The following is an 18083-nucleotide window of genomic DNA, read 5'->3' on the forward strand; positions in this document are numbered from 1 at the left end:
GAAATTATTAGCTCTCCTGTTCACAACCCACATTAAAGCACAAGCCATTCTTAATGGATACACCTGTCAATTCAACTGCATCTGTGCAGGGACAGCAAAAGACCCTAACTTTTATTTTGAAAGACAAACAGGAAACGTGTATTGAACTTAATGTGGTCTAAGTAAGAATAGTAAAAATATTCCAATTTTCTCACACACACACACATACAACAATAAGTTATGGTGTGGGTTGATAGATGAAGCAATAGTAATCTAGTAAGGATTAAAGTTATAGGAAAAGCTCAGCAGGTCTGGGTAGAATCTGTGAAGAGAAATCAGAGTTAATGTTTCAGATCCAGTGATGCTTCACTCAGAGGAAGGGTTACTGGACACAAAACGTTAATGCTGATTTCTCTTCAATGCTGCCAGACCTGCTGAGCTTTTCCAGCAATTTCTGTTTTTGTTTCTGATTTACAGCATCCACAGCTCTTTCATTTTGTTTGAAAGTGACAGGGTTTGTGTAGGTAGTCAATGTAGACAGACCCAGGCTGAGCTCCTGAGCCTTCCAGTTTTGGCATCAAGCTGGGTTAAAGATGGAAGTGGATGATTGATCTGTTCATCTGAAGATAGCAGTTAATGAGTTGAGTTCTTAAAACCTCTGTCTGCAGTACATTAATAGTCAAACAGCAGACAATGTTTGAGCTTGTTAAATGGGTGGAGAGAAAAAGGTCGAATAGAGTTCTTGCCACTTTGGTCTTTTCAGTGCTTCTGTCTTGTCTGGAGAAAGCAGTTTCCTCATTGTGCAACTATAATGGGTTCACAGAATAACCTGTCCTCTTGGGGATGAGTATGGTGGCACCCTATACCCTTAAACCTACTTCTGAGAGCTTCATTTATGGATCAGCACATTCAGCAAATCGGCACAGGTCTCTGAAGATCATGACATTGCATGAAGCACCAGGATCTATCTGACATTTTATGTTCACTTGACATTCTCCTTCTGCAATCATCATTACTACAGTCATCAACTATGTACCATCTATCAACCTGATTGCAGCAATTTGTCGGTATTGCTCCAGTGGATAACTGTGCTTGCATTTGGGGCTTCCTTCTAGCCACGTATTAGTGTACAAAATGATTTGTATTGCATTGAGAATACTGCTTTCCCATGCTGGAGTTGTCTTCTCGTTTGCTTGACATCCTCTGCAGCATTTGCATCTTGCCCCTTTGTCTTTGTTTGGTCTTCCTTTTGTGCCTGGAGTGTCTATCAGTATACAAGTAATGCATAAACTGTTCTGTTCTGCATGAATATGCTCTAGCTGCTGACTCTTTTAGATTAGATTCGATTCCCTACCATGTGGAAACAGGCCCATTGGCCCAACAAGTCCACACCGACCCTCCAAAGAGCAACCCACCCAGGGCCATTTCCCTCTGACTAATGCACCTAACACAATGGGCAATATAGCCTGGCCAAATCACCTGACTTGCACATTTTTGGACTGTGGGAGGAAACCAGCGCACGCACACGCACACGCACACACACAGCTGCCCAAGGCTAGGATCGAACCTGGCTCCCTGGTGCTGTGAGGCAACCGTGCTACCGCTGGACCACCTTGCCACCTCTCAGCTTTACATCCTAAGCATTTGTGTATGTGTCAATTACTCTCCCAAGACCTTCTCCCACAGTTGACATGTTCTCAATGCAGGTTCTCTTATACAATACAATTCTATTTTTAGTTGGATCATCTTTTAATTGTGCAAATTCACAGGATTCTGTGAACTGAATTAATGAGAGTACATATTTATGGTTAATATTATTAAATCTTTTTCAACTTGGGCCCTAATATTGTATATGTACCATTAATAAGTTACATTGATGTGGAGTGCAAGGTTTGCCTTCAAGCATTTCAAAATTTCTGCAGTCTGTTTTTTTAATCTTTTAGAATGGAAAATACTTTGAAACATCTTCTTACCATCTGTGATAAATATACAGTGATGTATATCTTTTCTGACTTGTTAAACAAATCTGTTGTTATTTCTAACTATGCCATTGTGTGTGGGAAAACTGCCAGTCTTGCTTAATCGCACCTTTCATTTGGACCGAACCTGGGAAAGGAAAAGCTAAAGCCATTTTCCCTTCTGCAGATTTCATTTGTGTGCTGCTTTGTTGTTGCATTTTACTTTATTTCAGTTGCTTATAACAACTTTCACAGCTCTGAACATTCCTGTGCCACTCTGTCAGCGGCTGTGCTTTCTTAAAGACTCAATTTCACCTCCATGTCTGTCATGATCATCTGACCCAACAAATAGCAACATGTAACTGCCTGCAACACATCTGCCTCATGATTGAGCTCACATGGCTTCAGCAAACCAGGACTGACATTTGAACATGATACCATTCCAAACACCATGCTTAAATACAGCTTTCACAGAAACAGGAGGTTGCGTTCCAGAAGATCATGCCAGTGGACACTTTGCAATCAAGTGTTTCGACATGACTTGGAAATACTAATTATAATTATTATTACTAAAGGCATAAAATTCTGCCTTTGTCTTTGCAAATGTGGAGACTCATTTATTTTCTCTGGATCTTATAAGCTGCCATTAACTTAAGCAGTTCTGTTATTTTCTGACATGTCATGGGAAAATCTATGAATTGAGCCAGGGCAGATGAGATAACAGTACTGCCATGGGATTGGCACGGTCCTTCTCTTTTTAAAGGTTTCATGCAGAAGGATGCTGCAAAATTAGCAAAGAATTGTGAAAGTTTAACTTGATCAAACCCACCTATGTAATTAGTTAAAATTTCCAGCACCGTGAAAGCTTGTTTCTACCCAAATGAACTTAAGTTGCAATGTTCAGACTGGCTAAAATCCAATTACTTGCTTGATCAGAGAATTTAATTATATTTTATAAAGCAGGCCCCATAATATTGTTGCAGAAATTCTAAACAAATGGTCTGTTGATTTGTGGTCTTTTGTGATATGTCTGAATGTTTTCCTGTTTTGTTATGGAGCATCTTTCAGTACTTACAACTCACTTTTTTAAAAGCTCACTCTGTCATATCCCAGTGCTGGAGTAACCCAACAGCCTTCAAAAATGACACATTTAATTGGTTATGGTGGCAGCATTTAAGCAATTGTATGACACCATCTCCCCTTTTCCTGCACATGAACAAAATAACAGAATACATCTAACAAGCCAGGAATCATTACAGAAACAATAGCAGCAGTTGCAGTGAAATTGATACAATGTAACTGAAATGTATCAGAAGTCAGAAAACATCCTAAAAATTCAGTTGCACTGCACAGCATGACATTCAACTTTTAATGAATAATTAGAGATTATCCTTAATTAACGAACAATTCTTCCCATCCCAGCTGATGTTATTACTGGACAAGGTAGACCTCAGACTGAAATTTGGCTTACTAGATCATGTTTTGTTTTTATTTATTACTGTCATCTTTCACTGAAATCAAATGTGCAATATTGCGGATTTGGTTATAACAATAAAACAGAAGTTTATTATGCAAAAGGAATGAAGATAAAATAGAACGAAGCAAGCTTTTTACATATCACATGATTTGAAAGATTTTGAAACACAATCCTATCAATCTCAATGCCATCATGTTACAATATTCAGACACCAGAAATAATCCCACCGGTATTACATCTATTAGATTTATTTACCTGGTTCTTTCAAGTTTTGTTCTGACAACCTTTTTCTTCATTTGTCATACAGGGAGCTTACATTTTCTTAACTTCAAATAATCCTTTCAGGGTTCTACACAAATGTAGTCTGGGGCTTTCAACTGAAATCCTTACACTGGGATAAAACTATTTCCCTCCTGTTTTAAGCTCCTTCCCAATGAAGAAATTATTTTGTACATCTAACTTCACATTGGACTTCTGCAAACTGATACCAACATCTTTATAAAAGATGAGATTTTCCACTAAGCACAAAAAAAATCAATTCCTGATCCTTCTGAGTAAAAGCAAGCTAATGGTCTTCAATATTTACTGTCTGCTATTAAAAGAAGGTTTAGGGATGACTTGATAGAGGTGTACAAGATGATTAGGGGTTTAGATAGGGTTGACCATGAGAACCTTTTTCCATGTATGGAGTCAGATATTACGAGGGGGCATAGCTTTAAATTAAGGGGTGGTAGGAATAGGACAGATGTTAGGGGTAGATTCTTTATTCGTGAGTCGTGAGTTCATGGAATGCCCTGCCAATAGCAGTGGTGGACTCTCCCTCTTTATGGGCATTTAAACGGGCATTGGATAGGTATATGGAGGAAAGTGGGCTAGTGTAGATTAGGTGGGCTTGGATCGGTGCAACATCGAGGGCCGAAGGGCCTGTACTGCGCTGTATTTTTCTATGTTCTATGTTCTATGTTCTAAAATAAACAATACTAATGTCTGTATACAATATACAGCTTAAATAACATCATATAAAATGGTATGATTTCAATGCTGTAGGTCCTTTGGTTTCACTAACAGATCATTCAATATTTGGAAAGGGAGCACTTCCATTTTACTTTGTGGAGTTAGATTTCAGGCCTGCTCTTTGTTGGTACTTTTCTTCAATGAGTGTTGTGTCTCAGTAAACAATATTTTTTAAAAAATAAGGTTAATAAGCTAAAGGGTCAACAAAAATACATTTGTAATACATTTGATATTGTTCAAACCAACTTCAAAAGTTGTCTTGTGTCTGCTAGTTGTAGTGAATAACACATGTTGAAATGAACTTGTGTTCAGGTGAAAATAAGTTGTCTGGATTTATTCTCTTTGGGTTGTTTATTTGATTTTCTGTGTTATTAATTTCTCCAGCGTTCTCTGTAGTAAGATTTACAAACAATAGTAAGATGATTCCTGATAGCAGTGGATGGAAGTGGAAAGTATTTTAGACAGTAATGCAGGTGGACAATATCGCTGATATTTAAATAAGGCCATAGATAGTAGTAGTTGGAGGATTCCAAAGAGGCAAGACAGAAATACCTAATTTTTATCAATATGTTTTCCACCTGACAGCCTCCTTGATGTCAGACAAGGAAGCACCAGATCAGCAGATGTGAGAGGCAAGTATGAGATTGCGTGGTAAATTTAGGATTGCACCGTGAGCACTTCGAGATTATGGGGAAGGGTGTTTGAGAAGTTGGAGATCACAGACTCTGATTGCCGGGCCTGGAAGAAGAATACCTTGTCCTCAAGCAATGCTGGAGGTGCAGTAACTGCAGGGATCCAGCTCAACTGTGCTTCCTTGAGATACTGGGTTTCTTTCACTTCATACATTGGACCCTTTTAAAATCGAGGCACATGGTCTCTTTGATAGATTTCAGTGACTGACCGACCTGAGAACTGAGATTAGAGTGGTGCTGGAAAGCACAACAGGTCAGGCATCATCTGAGGAGCAGAAAAATTGATGTCTCAGGGCTTTTGCCGAAATGGTGATTTTCCTGCTCTTCAGTTGCTGCCTGACCTGCTGTGCTTTTCCAGCACCACTTGAATCTTCAGCACCTGCAGTACCCACTTCCGTCCACCTGAGAACTGATCAGTTGTTCAACATTTTAATTTTTTTTTAGTCCTGATGAAAGTGAAATGGTAACTCTGCTTTCTTTCTTCACAGATATTAATTAACCTGTTGTATATTTCCACAACATTCCGTTTTTTTATCCGATTTCCAGCGATTACATTATTTTGCTTTCTTATCACCTCTAACTCCAGGCTGACTCCCTCTTTCCATATCATCTCCTATCCTGACATGACAACCCACATCTGTCTTTCTGACTTTGATAACATTATATGCTCTCGCTTACCCATATATGCCAATGTAGTTTTGAAGCAATACTGTATAAACGTTTGCCTCTATTGTCACTTCTTATTTTGACAAGCGTTTATTCTGACTGTAGTTTACTGTGTTACGACTGAATTCTGCATTTCTATCTGTCCTAAATTTAGTTAAGTCTAGTCTTGTTTTCATCTGCCATTTAGAAGTATTTGCAACCCTCACAATATAGCTGTCTGTTTGATCATTCCAATGCTGTACATCTTGGGTGGGTGTTTCTCTTGCATCTGCTTCATTATCTGCCTTTGGCTAACATCACTGCTCTGCTGTTCAACTTATGCCTTTTTCTGTGGAATCTCATTTTTGTTTATTGCTGATGTTTCTTTGATACTTTGGTTTGAATCGGTTGACTGCCAATTACTTTTCAAATGTCTCCATTGCTAAACGGTGAAGAATTCATATCTGAGAACATCAAAGTCTACTTTGTAAAGCCTTTGCATTAGAAAAACAAGTGCCTTTTAAAAAAAAAGATTTTGTGCTTACAGGTCTTTGAAGCTAAAAGGGAATTTCTGTACTGTACTAATGGGAGCATTCAGGCCCCAGACTTAAGGATTGCCCCTTTGCAAGTGGACAACATTTAAATGTATGCATCTTGCCTGTTCTTCAGGGGACAAGGTTATGACCCAATTATGGATGCCCAGGTCAGGGTACACAAAAACCCTTTGACAACACACAACACTGCTCTCCTATAGCATACCAATCCACTTAATTGCCAGCAAATAGAAAATTCCAGTATTGGGGTCACTCATTCCACCCTGCCCTATGCAATAGATCTGAGTGGGAACAGTAGAGGTTGCAAGTCCTGCAAAATCTTGCCTTTAGACTGAATCCTGGCCTCCTGCTGGATGCAAGGCAAGAGTGTGACTGAGGGAACACGCATCTTAGACTTCTCTTGTCAGTAGAGACGATTTTCTTTATGAAACAGTCCCTCAGTATTGACCTGAAAAAGTTAAAATAATATTTTTATGTTGTTCAATGTATCAATCATTTACATTTTAAGCTTAAACTGCACTGAAATCTGAATACAAAAATCAAAGCACTCATTTCAGTTGTCAGTTATTATTGCAGAGTAGAATAGATGGTTACCTCAAAATTGCATTTTATAATGTGCTGGAACTCAATCATAAGTGTGTGTTTAAAAAAAACATAACCTTTACCCACTGAATTGTAAAACATGGGCCTAAAATGTACATCCTAATCTCTGTAATCTTCTTTAATTGAAGTTTCAGAGGCACTCCAAGCTACTTTGTAAAAAGCACCAGCATTTTAAGCAGATTAAAGGAATTAAAATCCTTGACAGACAAAACTATATTTTGTTCCATTATGGATTGAAAAAGAAGTAATATTTTTATGAATGGTGAAGGGATCATGAGAAGGAACATTACAAAGAGTCATTCGCTGTTGCAACCAAGTTAGGAGGGTGCTATTAAAAGCATTACTCACCATACATGGGTGACTGAAATCTATTGCTTTACACTTGGATATTGCTAAGTAACAGTACAATGTCAACGGTGAGGACTATCAGCTGATAAAATAATCATCAGTGTGGAGCTGACCAAGTTACCAGTAACCGATTCTCACCTAAGTACCCCAATTACAATTGGTCCATGATATTGTGCCTTTAATTATCAAGAATCTGAGCACTAAATTCCATTCTTAAATCTCTGCTTCCATCTCTCTTTCCTTCTTTATGACATCCACAAAACCTACCTCTTTGACCCAACAGTTGATAGTCTGCCCTACTATCTCTCTTTGAAGAATATTGTCAAATTTTGTCTTGTGTCAATTTAGTATGTTGAAGTCACTATATAAATATAGTTTGAAGTAATTGTTGTGTGATGGTGTTATAGGGTCTTTATGACATAACTGTTCTATATGAAGATAAAGGTTCTGTCCTTATATATGTACATAAATCTATACATATGTATATGTATGATGGGTGATTTTATATAATTGCAATATAGTAACATAATTTAAGGGGGAACGGCAGTTTCTGATCTGTAATTCTGGTCGTGTTTTAGACTTGTTCTTCATGAATGATGCTACAAGAAACAATGACTATAAGATCTTATCTGTGACTTCAGCAAAATGCACCTTCTAAAGTAAATTGTGACCTGTGAATTATGGATTAAAATTTAAACTTAAAAACCAACATTAATTTGAGACTTTAACTAATAAGGCAACTGGAGACAGTAACTCGGGAAATGTCATTTAAGTTATACTTACTATTTATTAAAGCATGATAGTAGCTTTATGGGTGTACTATAGCTCGTGTTTTCAGTTTGAACTTAAGGTGTCAACACTACGTCTCTTGTCACACACCAATATCTCAGTAGTCATCTTCTTACAATTGTGACTTGAAGTGGCTACTTATTAACTCTTTCCAAGCCACAGCAACAGCATGATCAACTGCTTCATTATGTTTTGATTGGCCTAGAACAAGTGAGGTTAGTTACAAACGTTTAAGAAATGCCTGAATTTCTATCAAAGTATAGCGCTATTTTATGAAACAAATTCTTTCTACCTTTCACTCTCCCAGATTTCTGGACCAAGTGATTTTTTAAAATTTGAACCAGGTATTCTCTTTTTTGTTTATGTCCAGATCAGGCAATTTATGTTTTCTTATCATGTCCTAACTTTATAGACATTGGTCTGACTTTCATGGAGTCATGCGCAGCTCAATCCATTTTGTTCAAACAAATCTTGTCTCTCAAACTGCTGAATTGAAATGTATAAGCTCATTGCTTCAACTTGTTCAATAAGTTGTATTTCCTAGTTTACCCTCTATGAATGTCTCTCTGGTGAATTAGATATTATATTACTGGAGGATTGTTGCTCAATCAGCACCCTTGTTGTCACTGGCATTGATTATTCTGCTCGAAGAAACAATAGATTTCAATATTCGTCAGTAAGAATAGCAATAGAAACCATTTCCACCAGTCCTGTTAAATCTGTGACTCCCTGCCTGTTGATAGTATGAAACAATACTCTTGTGTCAATATTATGAATAAGGGGATTGGTGAATTGATTTAGTTTTATTTTTCTCCTCTTCTGAGTTTAAGCAGAGTTTTTTTAAGGTTTGGTCTTTTTTTTCTGGTCTCTTTCAAAATAGGATGTCATGTTTTCCACCAAAGCCCTGTCCAATTCTGTTCCGCTGCACTGCTTGCTGAAGGATTTCCAACCATCAAAATGATGGTGGTTCCCATCTTCTGCAGTCAACATCGAGGTTTTCTCACAGCTTCCTGGTTAAAATGGATGTTTTCCTACCTTTTACAGCCCAAAACACAATACTCCAACCCTTGTACAATTTAAAAAGTTCTTCTTTGATTGTAGTCTCAATAAATCTTCCCACCAAAATCACTGCTTAAATCTGATCTTCTGCTCAAACTTTTTCTCTTGTTAGTGTTTTCATTAACTCTTCTAATTTTTGCCTTTTATCATCTTAATTAAAATCTGTGACCTTTACAAATTTATGATCATGATGTAAATGACTGACTGTCCTTTGCAGCTATGCCTCATATGGAATTTAGCTGCAATAGCAGAAATGCCCATTTTGAGAAGTGAGGACTCTTGTTTTACTCTCCTTTGCTGCCTGGTTTTTGTGCCATCAGTAAAGCAATTTTCACCTATTCCTTCAGGGATCTCTAGCTTCTGAAGCTTTCAATTGTTCCCTGTAGAGTCTTCATCTCCAAAATTTCTGCCTCTTCCCAGTTTGGCTAGCTTTGATTCCTTTTTTTAACTCACAATGTTTCTCCTCAGCCTCTTACCAGATCTGAGATGAAAGTTTTTGGAAAGAGTTTCGGAAAGAATTCTGAGGGATAGGATTTATGATTATTTGGCAAAGCATAGTATAATTAAAGGCAGTCAGCATGACTTTGTGAGGGGAAGGTCATGCCTCACAAATCTTACTGATTTCTTTGAGGAGGTGTCAAGACAGGTCGATGACGGTCGAGCAGTGGATGTGGTGTATGTGAACCTCAGCAAGGCATCTGATAGGGTTCCCCATGGTAGGCTCATTCAGAAAGTCAGAAAGAATGGGATACTGGGAGATTTGACTATCTGGATTCAGAATTGGTTAGCTGACAGAAGGCAGAGAGTGGTTGTAGATGGAAAGCATTTGCCTGGAGGATAGTGTTGAGTGAGGTCCCACAAGGCTCTGTTCTTGTGCCTCTGCTCTTTGTAGTTTTATAAATGACTTGGATGGAGGAGGTTGAGGAGTGGGTTAGTAAATTTGCAGATGACGCAAAGGTTGGAGATGATGCATTTTGGAAGGCCGAGCTCGAATGCTGAATATAGGATTAAAGACAGGATTCTTGGCAGTGTGGAGGAACAGAGGGATCTGGGTGAGCAAGTACTTAGATCCCTCAAAGTTGCCACCCAAGTGGATAGAGTTGTTAAGAAAGCATATGGTGTTTTGGCTTACATTAACAGGGGGATCGAGTTTAAGAGCTGCGAGGTTTTGCTGCAGCTCTACATGTCCCTGGTGAGACCGCATATGGAATATTGTGCCCAGTTCTGGTCACCCTACAACAGGAAAGATACAGAGGCTTTGGAGAGGGTGCAAATAAGGTTTACCAGGATGCTGCCTGGACTGGAGGGCTTGCCTTATGAAGAAAGATTGAATAAGCTTGGACCAGAGAGAAGAGAGGAGGCCTGATCAAGGTGTACAAAATAATGAGAGGAATAGATAGAGTCAATAGCCAGAGACTTTTCCCCAGGGCAGGATTCACTGGTACGAGAAGTCATAGTTTTAAGATATTAGGAGGAAGGTATAAAGGAGACGTCAGAGGTAGATTCTTTATGCAGAGAGTTGTGAATGCATGGAATGCGTTGCAAGTTGAGGTGGTGGACGCGAAATCCTTGGGGACATTTAAGCGACTGCTGGACATGCACATGGATAGCAGTGAGTTGAGGGGTGCGTAGGTTAGGTTACTATATTTTACATTAGGAATAAATCTCGGCACAACATCATGGGCCAAAGGACATGTTCTGTGCTGTACTTTTCTATGTTCTATGAAAGTTCATATTTGGAATATTGTTTTAATTCGGTTACTGATCCTGCAAGTATTGCTGACTGCTTATTGTTCTTTATGTTTCAGCTGCTGCATCCTAAAGTAGCAATGTTCTTAAAATTGTAAAGTTCACTTCTTTGACAGGTATTTTTTCTTCTGTATCAAACAGAATTTGAATCCTCATGGTTTCTCACCATATTCTATTTATAAGCACCATTATTCCCAGCGTGTTATATCTTCTGGTTATCAATCATTGATGACTTGTGGCTGGAGTCATTCTCCTTTATATGCTGAGTCTATGGGCCTGACTAATTATCAGTTGTACCTTTGTTTATAAAAGGTTGTAAGGAGAAACCAGGGAAGTATGGACCTGTGAGTTGTGCATAAATTATTGGAGGTGATTATAAAAGATAGGATTAATGGACATTTAGAGAGGCAAAAAATGATTAAGGATAGTCAGCATGGTTTTGGGCAAGGGGAAAATCATGTCTCATAAACTTGATTGAGTTTTTTAAGGAAGTTACCAAAAAGATTGATGAGGGCAGAACAGTAGATGTTGTTTACTTAGATTTTGGGAAAGCCCATGATAGACCATTTAGTAAAGTTAGTTTGCATGGGATTCAGGGTGATCTTGCCAATTAGATATCTAATTAGCTTAATAGCAGGAGACAGGCAGTGATGGTGGAGGGTTGTTTTTCAGACTGGAGGCCTGTGACCAACAGTGTTCCACAGGGATCAGTTCTGTGTCCTCTTTTGTTTGTCATTTATATAAATGATTTGGATGAGAATATAGAAGACATAGTTAGTAAGTTTGCAGACAAGGCCAAAATTGGTGGCATGGTAGATAGTAAAGAAGGTTTTCTAAAGTTACAAAAGGATCTTGGTCAATGAGTCAATAGGCTGAAAAATTGCAGATGGAGTTCAATCTGGATAAATGTGAGATATTGCATTTTGGTACGACAAACAAGGGTAGGGCTTACACAATTAATGGTAGGGCCTAATAGGGTGTTGTAGAACAAAGGGACCGAGGGGTGCAGGTAAATAATTCTTTGAAGTTTGTGTCACATACATACAGGGTGGTTAAAAAAGCATTGGCTTGCTTGCCTTCACTACTCGGTCCTTTTTATATAGGAAGTCATGTTGAGGTTATACAGGACATTGGTTCGGCCTCTTCTGGAATACTGTGTCCAATTCTGGTCATCCAGTTATAGGAAGGATATTATTAAGCTGGAGAAGGTTCATAAGAGATTTAACAGGATGGTTTGAGTTAGAAAGAAAGACTGGATAGGCTAGGATGTTTTTCACTGGAGTGTAGAATTTTGAAAGGTGATGTGATAGAAGCATATAAAGTAATGGGAGGTATAACTAAAGTTAATGGTAGTTGTCTTTTTCCTAGGATGGGGAAATTTCAACTAGGCGAAAGTGAGGACTGCAGATGCTGGAGATCAGAATCTAGATTAGAGTAGTGCTAGAAAAGCTCAGCAGGTCACGCAGCATCCAAGGAGCAGGAAAATCGAAGTTACGGGCAAAAGTCCTTCATCAGGAATCATTGATGTGCTTTTCCAGCACCACTCTAATCTAGACACAGGGGAAATTTCAAGACTGGGGTCACATTTTTAAGGTGAGAGGAGTGACATTTAAAAGAGACATGAGGGGCAAATAATTTACACAGCGGGTGGTTCACATGTGGAATAAAATTCCTGAGGAAGTCGGGAATGTTGGTACAATTACAACATTTACCAGACATTTTGATAAGTACATGAATGGCTGGGTTTGGCAGGGTACGGGCCAGGAGCAGGCAGGTGGGGCTAGTTTAATTTGGGATTATGTTTGGCATGGACTGTTTGGACCAAAGGGTCTATTCCATGCTGTATGACTCCATGACTCTATGAATAACAAAAGGCATCTGACTTAGCTAACAAGCTACAGTTTATTGATTGGAAGCAATGGTATCATTAGCATTAACTGATTGGTCATAATTACAGTGCCAGGTGAGTTACATCTGTCTCCATTGGGACCTTATTCAGGGCTAACCTATTCCCCACTAAAAGACTGTGAGGCAACAGATTGAGTGGAGCTCAACACAGCTCAAGATGAACTCCTTCAGGACAACTATCTTATACAACAATGGTGTCATGTGCAAATGAGAGGCTGTAAACATCAACAAGAAGCACATGTCAGATCATATGACCACAATCTTGCGCTCCTGAAACCTCATAACAAGTTAAGGTTCCTGTTAGATTTGATTACTGTTAGTTCTGTGCATAAATAGAAAGTTACTGTTTTTACTCTTACTTCAGCATATTTCGTAGATATTCTTCAGCATCACAAGAATAGTCTAAGTCAACAACAACTGACAATAATATACTTGGCGGTAGGTGAAGGAACAGCAGATTAAAAGTAAAGAAGGGAATGGAAAAGTCACTGCTCTCACCTGAAAGTGTCCAAAGGGCCCAATGAAGCTGAAGCCTGGCTGCATTGGGAGCAAAATGTATCATAATGCTTTGTTGCAAAACCAAACAGTGAGCAAGATCAGTACATCTTGGCACGGCGGCACAGTGGTTAGCACTGCTGCCTCACAGTGCCACAGACCTGGGTTCAGTTCCCGCCTCAGGCAACTGTCTGTGTGGAGTTTGCACATTCTCCCCGTGTCTGTGTGAGTTTGCTCCGGTTTCCTCCCATAGTCCAAAAATGTGCAGGTTAGGTGAATTGGCCATGCTAAATTGCCCGTGGTGTTAGGTGTAGGGGAATGGGTCTGGGTGGATTGCTCTTCGGAGGGTCAGTGTGGACTTGTTGGGCCGAAGGGCCTGTTTCCATACTGTAATTAACTTAATCATTTTGAGTGCAAAGGTGTGCAGATGTTCAGTCTTCAGAAAATGCTATTTTTGAGGAGGCAAAATTTAAAAGCGCACACTGCATCCTGTAGTAAAAATCAGTACATTCCTCACTAATCTATGCAGAAAACTATGAATGTGATATCTTAAGGGAAGAACAATTCAGAGGCAGGATTGCTGTTGGAGTTTCAGACAAAACATTGTCAGACTGCTTGCAGTTGAGAAAAGACTTGACATTAACAAAAGTCATTCCCTTGAGCAGCAGGCTGAGGTTAGAAAACAACTGTTCAGTGATGTGGAGTGACATTTATTTTTAAAATATTACCATCTCAGTGGAGGTTGTTAATTATAAAAGTGAAAAAAGTGACTGTACAAAGGCAAAGAAACACAACAATGGTGTATCGACCAGCCCAAGTAACTGCCATTGGTGGATGCACTGGTATTCAAACTGTCAGGCTGAAAAGGCCAATTGCCATTTTTGTCAGAAAATGCATCACTATACAGCAGTGTGTCCCAGCGAAAACCTTAATTTGCATAAGCAAAATTAGGAACTGACAAAGGAGAGCAAAATCATGATCATGCGATGTGACATATATCCCCTGCTGTGATGATGCACATGCATATTACAGTAACCCTTCATACTACATCTCCCCTCTAAGTTTCTGACACTACATCCCATTTTTTACAAGGTGCATGATTGTCAAAAGCCATCATTTGCCCTATTTCTAAGGTACTTTTTATATTATGTTTTCACAGATGAACCATAATACTGCAAATCACTTTCACCCACAGGCCATAGACATCACTGCTTTAGAATTGTCCTGTGGGTTACATTTTGAAGGTGTTTGGCAGCTTGCCTGATTTTTCTAGGTTGATAAAACTGAAACCCTGAGAAACAAATTACTACCTGACTGTGACCTTGGCTTCCTGTGTCCCAAATCACATGAGGGCTCATGACAAAGCCAAGACCTAACTGCTGCATTAGATAGCGATGAAAGCAAAGGGATTCCTTTCCAAAGGCGGCTCAATTCTAATGTGAACATGATTGATTTCCATTTCTTGTACTCTAAAATTGGCCTTGACTTACATGAAAATGTTGAAGCTACATGACAATATAGTGAAATGACAGACTGAAATGGAAGATTTGTCATCCAGCAGCTGGTTACAACGGCCAGAATTTCTGAATGAGGTGCTGAAGGCAGTACCTTGGAGTGTCCTCGATGGATGCAATCCTTAAGTTAGGACCAGAAGTTGCTGCCAGCACTTAGTCAATTTAGACAGTGCTAGGTGACTGTAAACCCAAGATGGTAGAACCCATTTACCATTTGGATCAATAATACTTCATCTACTTTCCTGACCACAATCTACGAACCTCAATTTTGAAATTCTCAATTATCTGCTTCCCAGGCACAGAGGTCCAGATTTTTATTAAACTTGTAAAAAGTATTTACTGACAATATTTGACAGGGTCCAGAAAAGATTTATGAGAATGGTCCCAGGGTTGTGAAATGTCTTTTATGCAGAAAGTTTCGAGAGGTTGAGTTTAATTTCCCCTAAGGGGAGAAGATTATGAGAGGATTTGATAGGGTTTTCAAAATCATGAGGCATCTGGATAGAGTCAATTGGGAGATACTCTGTTGACTGAAGGGTCAAAACCGAAGACACTGATTTGAAGTGTTTTGCAAAGGAAACGGCACTGATATGAGGAGAAATATAGCTCATGGTTAGAATTTGCAGTACCTTTTATGATGAATGTGGTGGAGACAGATTCGATCAAAACTTTCAAAAGAGAAATGGATAAGTCTCAGAACAAAAATGGTTGTGGGGAATTAGCAAAGAATGACATGGGGTGAGCTGCTCTTCAAAAGAACCGGCTGGCTACAATGGGACAAATGGCTTTCTATGGTGCTGTAACCATAATATAATTCAATATAATTATAAAACATTGAATTATTTTCAATGAGGTACCAGATGTAATGATGGAGACTGGTACAATTACAACATTTAAAAGGCATCTGGATGGATAGAGGAATAGGAGAGGTTTAGAGGGATATGGACCAAATGCTGGCAAATGGGACTAGATTAATTTAGGATATCTGGTCAGCATGGGTGAGTTGGAACAAAGATGCTGTACACCTCTATGACTCTAAGACTCCAAGAATGAACCTTGGCCGATCTAGATATTGTGCATTTGTGAGTTAGTTTCCACAGTAAAATATCAAAAGAACTTCTTTATAAACAGTGAAATGTAGGTTAACAGGATTTTACACACTGTGAATAGAATCTGATTGCTCAGCTAATATATCTGAGCTGTACCATTTTTATGATTTAAATCATTGCTGCTGTGCATTAAATCAATGCCAAATGCTCAAAGTAGTGTTCACCTTGTCACTGGTACTGCATCACAAGAGGAATAGATTGTGCTATATAGCTGTAGGAAACACTTATGTACTATTTATACAATACCCTTGGGGTAGTGTTAAGAAAAAAACAAAACATTGAATTTTATGCAAAACACTGTAACTTTTATTGACTCATCAGACAGCTAGCAGAATTACCATCCGAACTTTCCTGCTGGACTTAGGGAGTGATGAAGCCTCTATTTTGAGAGTGTTGAAGCCTGTATTTTGAGAATGATGAAGTCTGTATTTTGAGAGTATTGAAGCTTGTATTTTGAGAGTGTTTAAGCCTGTATTGTGAGAGTGATCAAGTCTGTATTTTGGCAAATATTTACTTTAGGTTACAAAGTGATCATTGACAGTAATCACGAGTATCTAGTTTCAGACAGCAATTAATAAGACATTGTAATAAACAAAAGCTCCTACTCTGCAGTGAATCCATGGTTGTGACGTGGATAAGATTATAGTTCTGATTCTGATTCAACCTTATAAAACTGTTCTAAGCTCATTTATTATATAGTTGACACAAAGTTATTGCCTCAAAAGTAAAAAATGCATAATGCATTTGTCTCATATTCCTATTTTAACAACATTAACATCTCTATTAAAGTAGCTAATCAAGAAATTTCAGATGATTTGTTTATACAATAATATTACTCAAATGATTTCAACGCTATCATTTGCTGTAACTAATCAGGTAAGGTTTCAACCAATGAATGCCAAAACAAATTCTGATAGTGCTTAATTTAAGAACCTCATGCCTTGTAATGTTGTTACAAATTTGAACCTGCTCTAAGCATACTTCCAGCTTGAGTGGTGCTAATGAATAAAATCCACATTATTATGTCCAGGAGTATGTTCTTGCTTATCAATGTCTCAATATGCAGCATGTAAGCCAGGCAAGATGAAAGCTACCAATAGTCCCTTATTCTAACTGGATATTATGGAGTGGGATTGTTATACTAACAACCAACTTGCTAGCACAAACTCGACACAGGGAGCAATCCCTGTCAGCACAAAAGTAAGGTTTGGGGCCTCACTTATGGAAGACCTGTGACTGCAAATATTTGGCTATGCATCTGCAATAAACTTGACAATGAAGAGGACAATAACATGTTGCCATATCACTGGCAGCAGCTGATGGGCAGGTAACAGGAGGGATTTGAAACAGCTCATTGGTGCATTGAAAGACTGATGCTTATTAGATGGAAGAACACCCCTTCCCTGACAGCGTCGGAGGGTAAGGGGTGACCTTATAAAGGTTTACAAAATTATGAGGGGCATGGGTAGGGTAAAGAGGGGAAAGATATAAAAAAGACCTACGGAGCAACTTTTGCACACAGAGAGTGGTATGTGTATAGAATGAGCTGCCAGAAGATGTGGTGGTAGCTGGTACAACTGCAACATTTAAGAGACATTTGGATGGGTATATGAATAGAAAGAGTTTGGAGGGATGTAGGCCGGGTACTGGCAGGTGGACTAGGTTGGGTTGGGATATCTGGTCAGCATGGACGGGTTGGACCGATTCGTCTGTTTCCATGCTGTACATCTCTATGACTCTGACTCTGTCATATCAAATCAGCACTTCTCACGTTAATACTTTCTGAGCAGGCAGAAAGCGTCTTGTGTTAAAATAAATTTTCTAAATTGAACAATACTTCCTAAATAAATGTGATTAAATACAGGTGATTTTATAAAATATTCATCCTGATTTTCAGGATATCACACAGTGATGTTAACATTGCATGTCTGCTCCATAATGCAACATGTGTTCTTTAGATAAAGTAGCTGTCTGTGAATTTAAGCATTGAACCAATCGGAGCCAAGGACAGAGGTACTGTTTGAATGTTCAAATCAATGAAACAGACCTGAGACATTAGCTGCAATGGGCTGAATCTTCCATATTTTGGCTAAGTGTGAGTTGCATTGGATTTAATTGAAGGATTCTAATCATGAGGTCTTTGAGATTTGTCACAGCATCTTACCAAAGTTGTCTCATTAACTATCTTCT

This window comes from Hemiscyllium ocellatum, chromosome 8 (genome assembly GCF_020745735.1).
Source record: "Hemiscyllium ocellatum isolate sHemOce1 chromosome 8, sHemOce1.pat.X.cur, whole genome shotgun sequence".
NCBI classification, from domain to species: Eukaryota; Metazoa; Chordata; class Chondrichthyes; order Orectolobiformes; family Hemiscylliidae; genus Hemiscyllium; species Hemiscyllium ocellatum.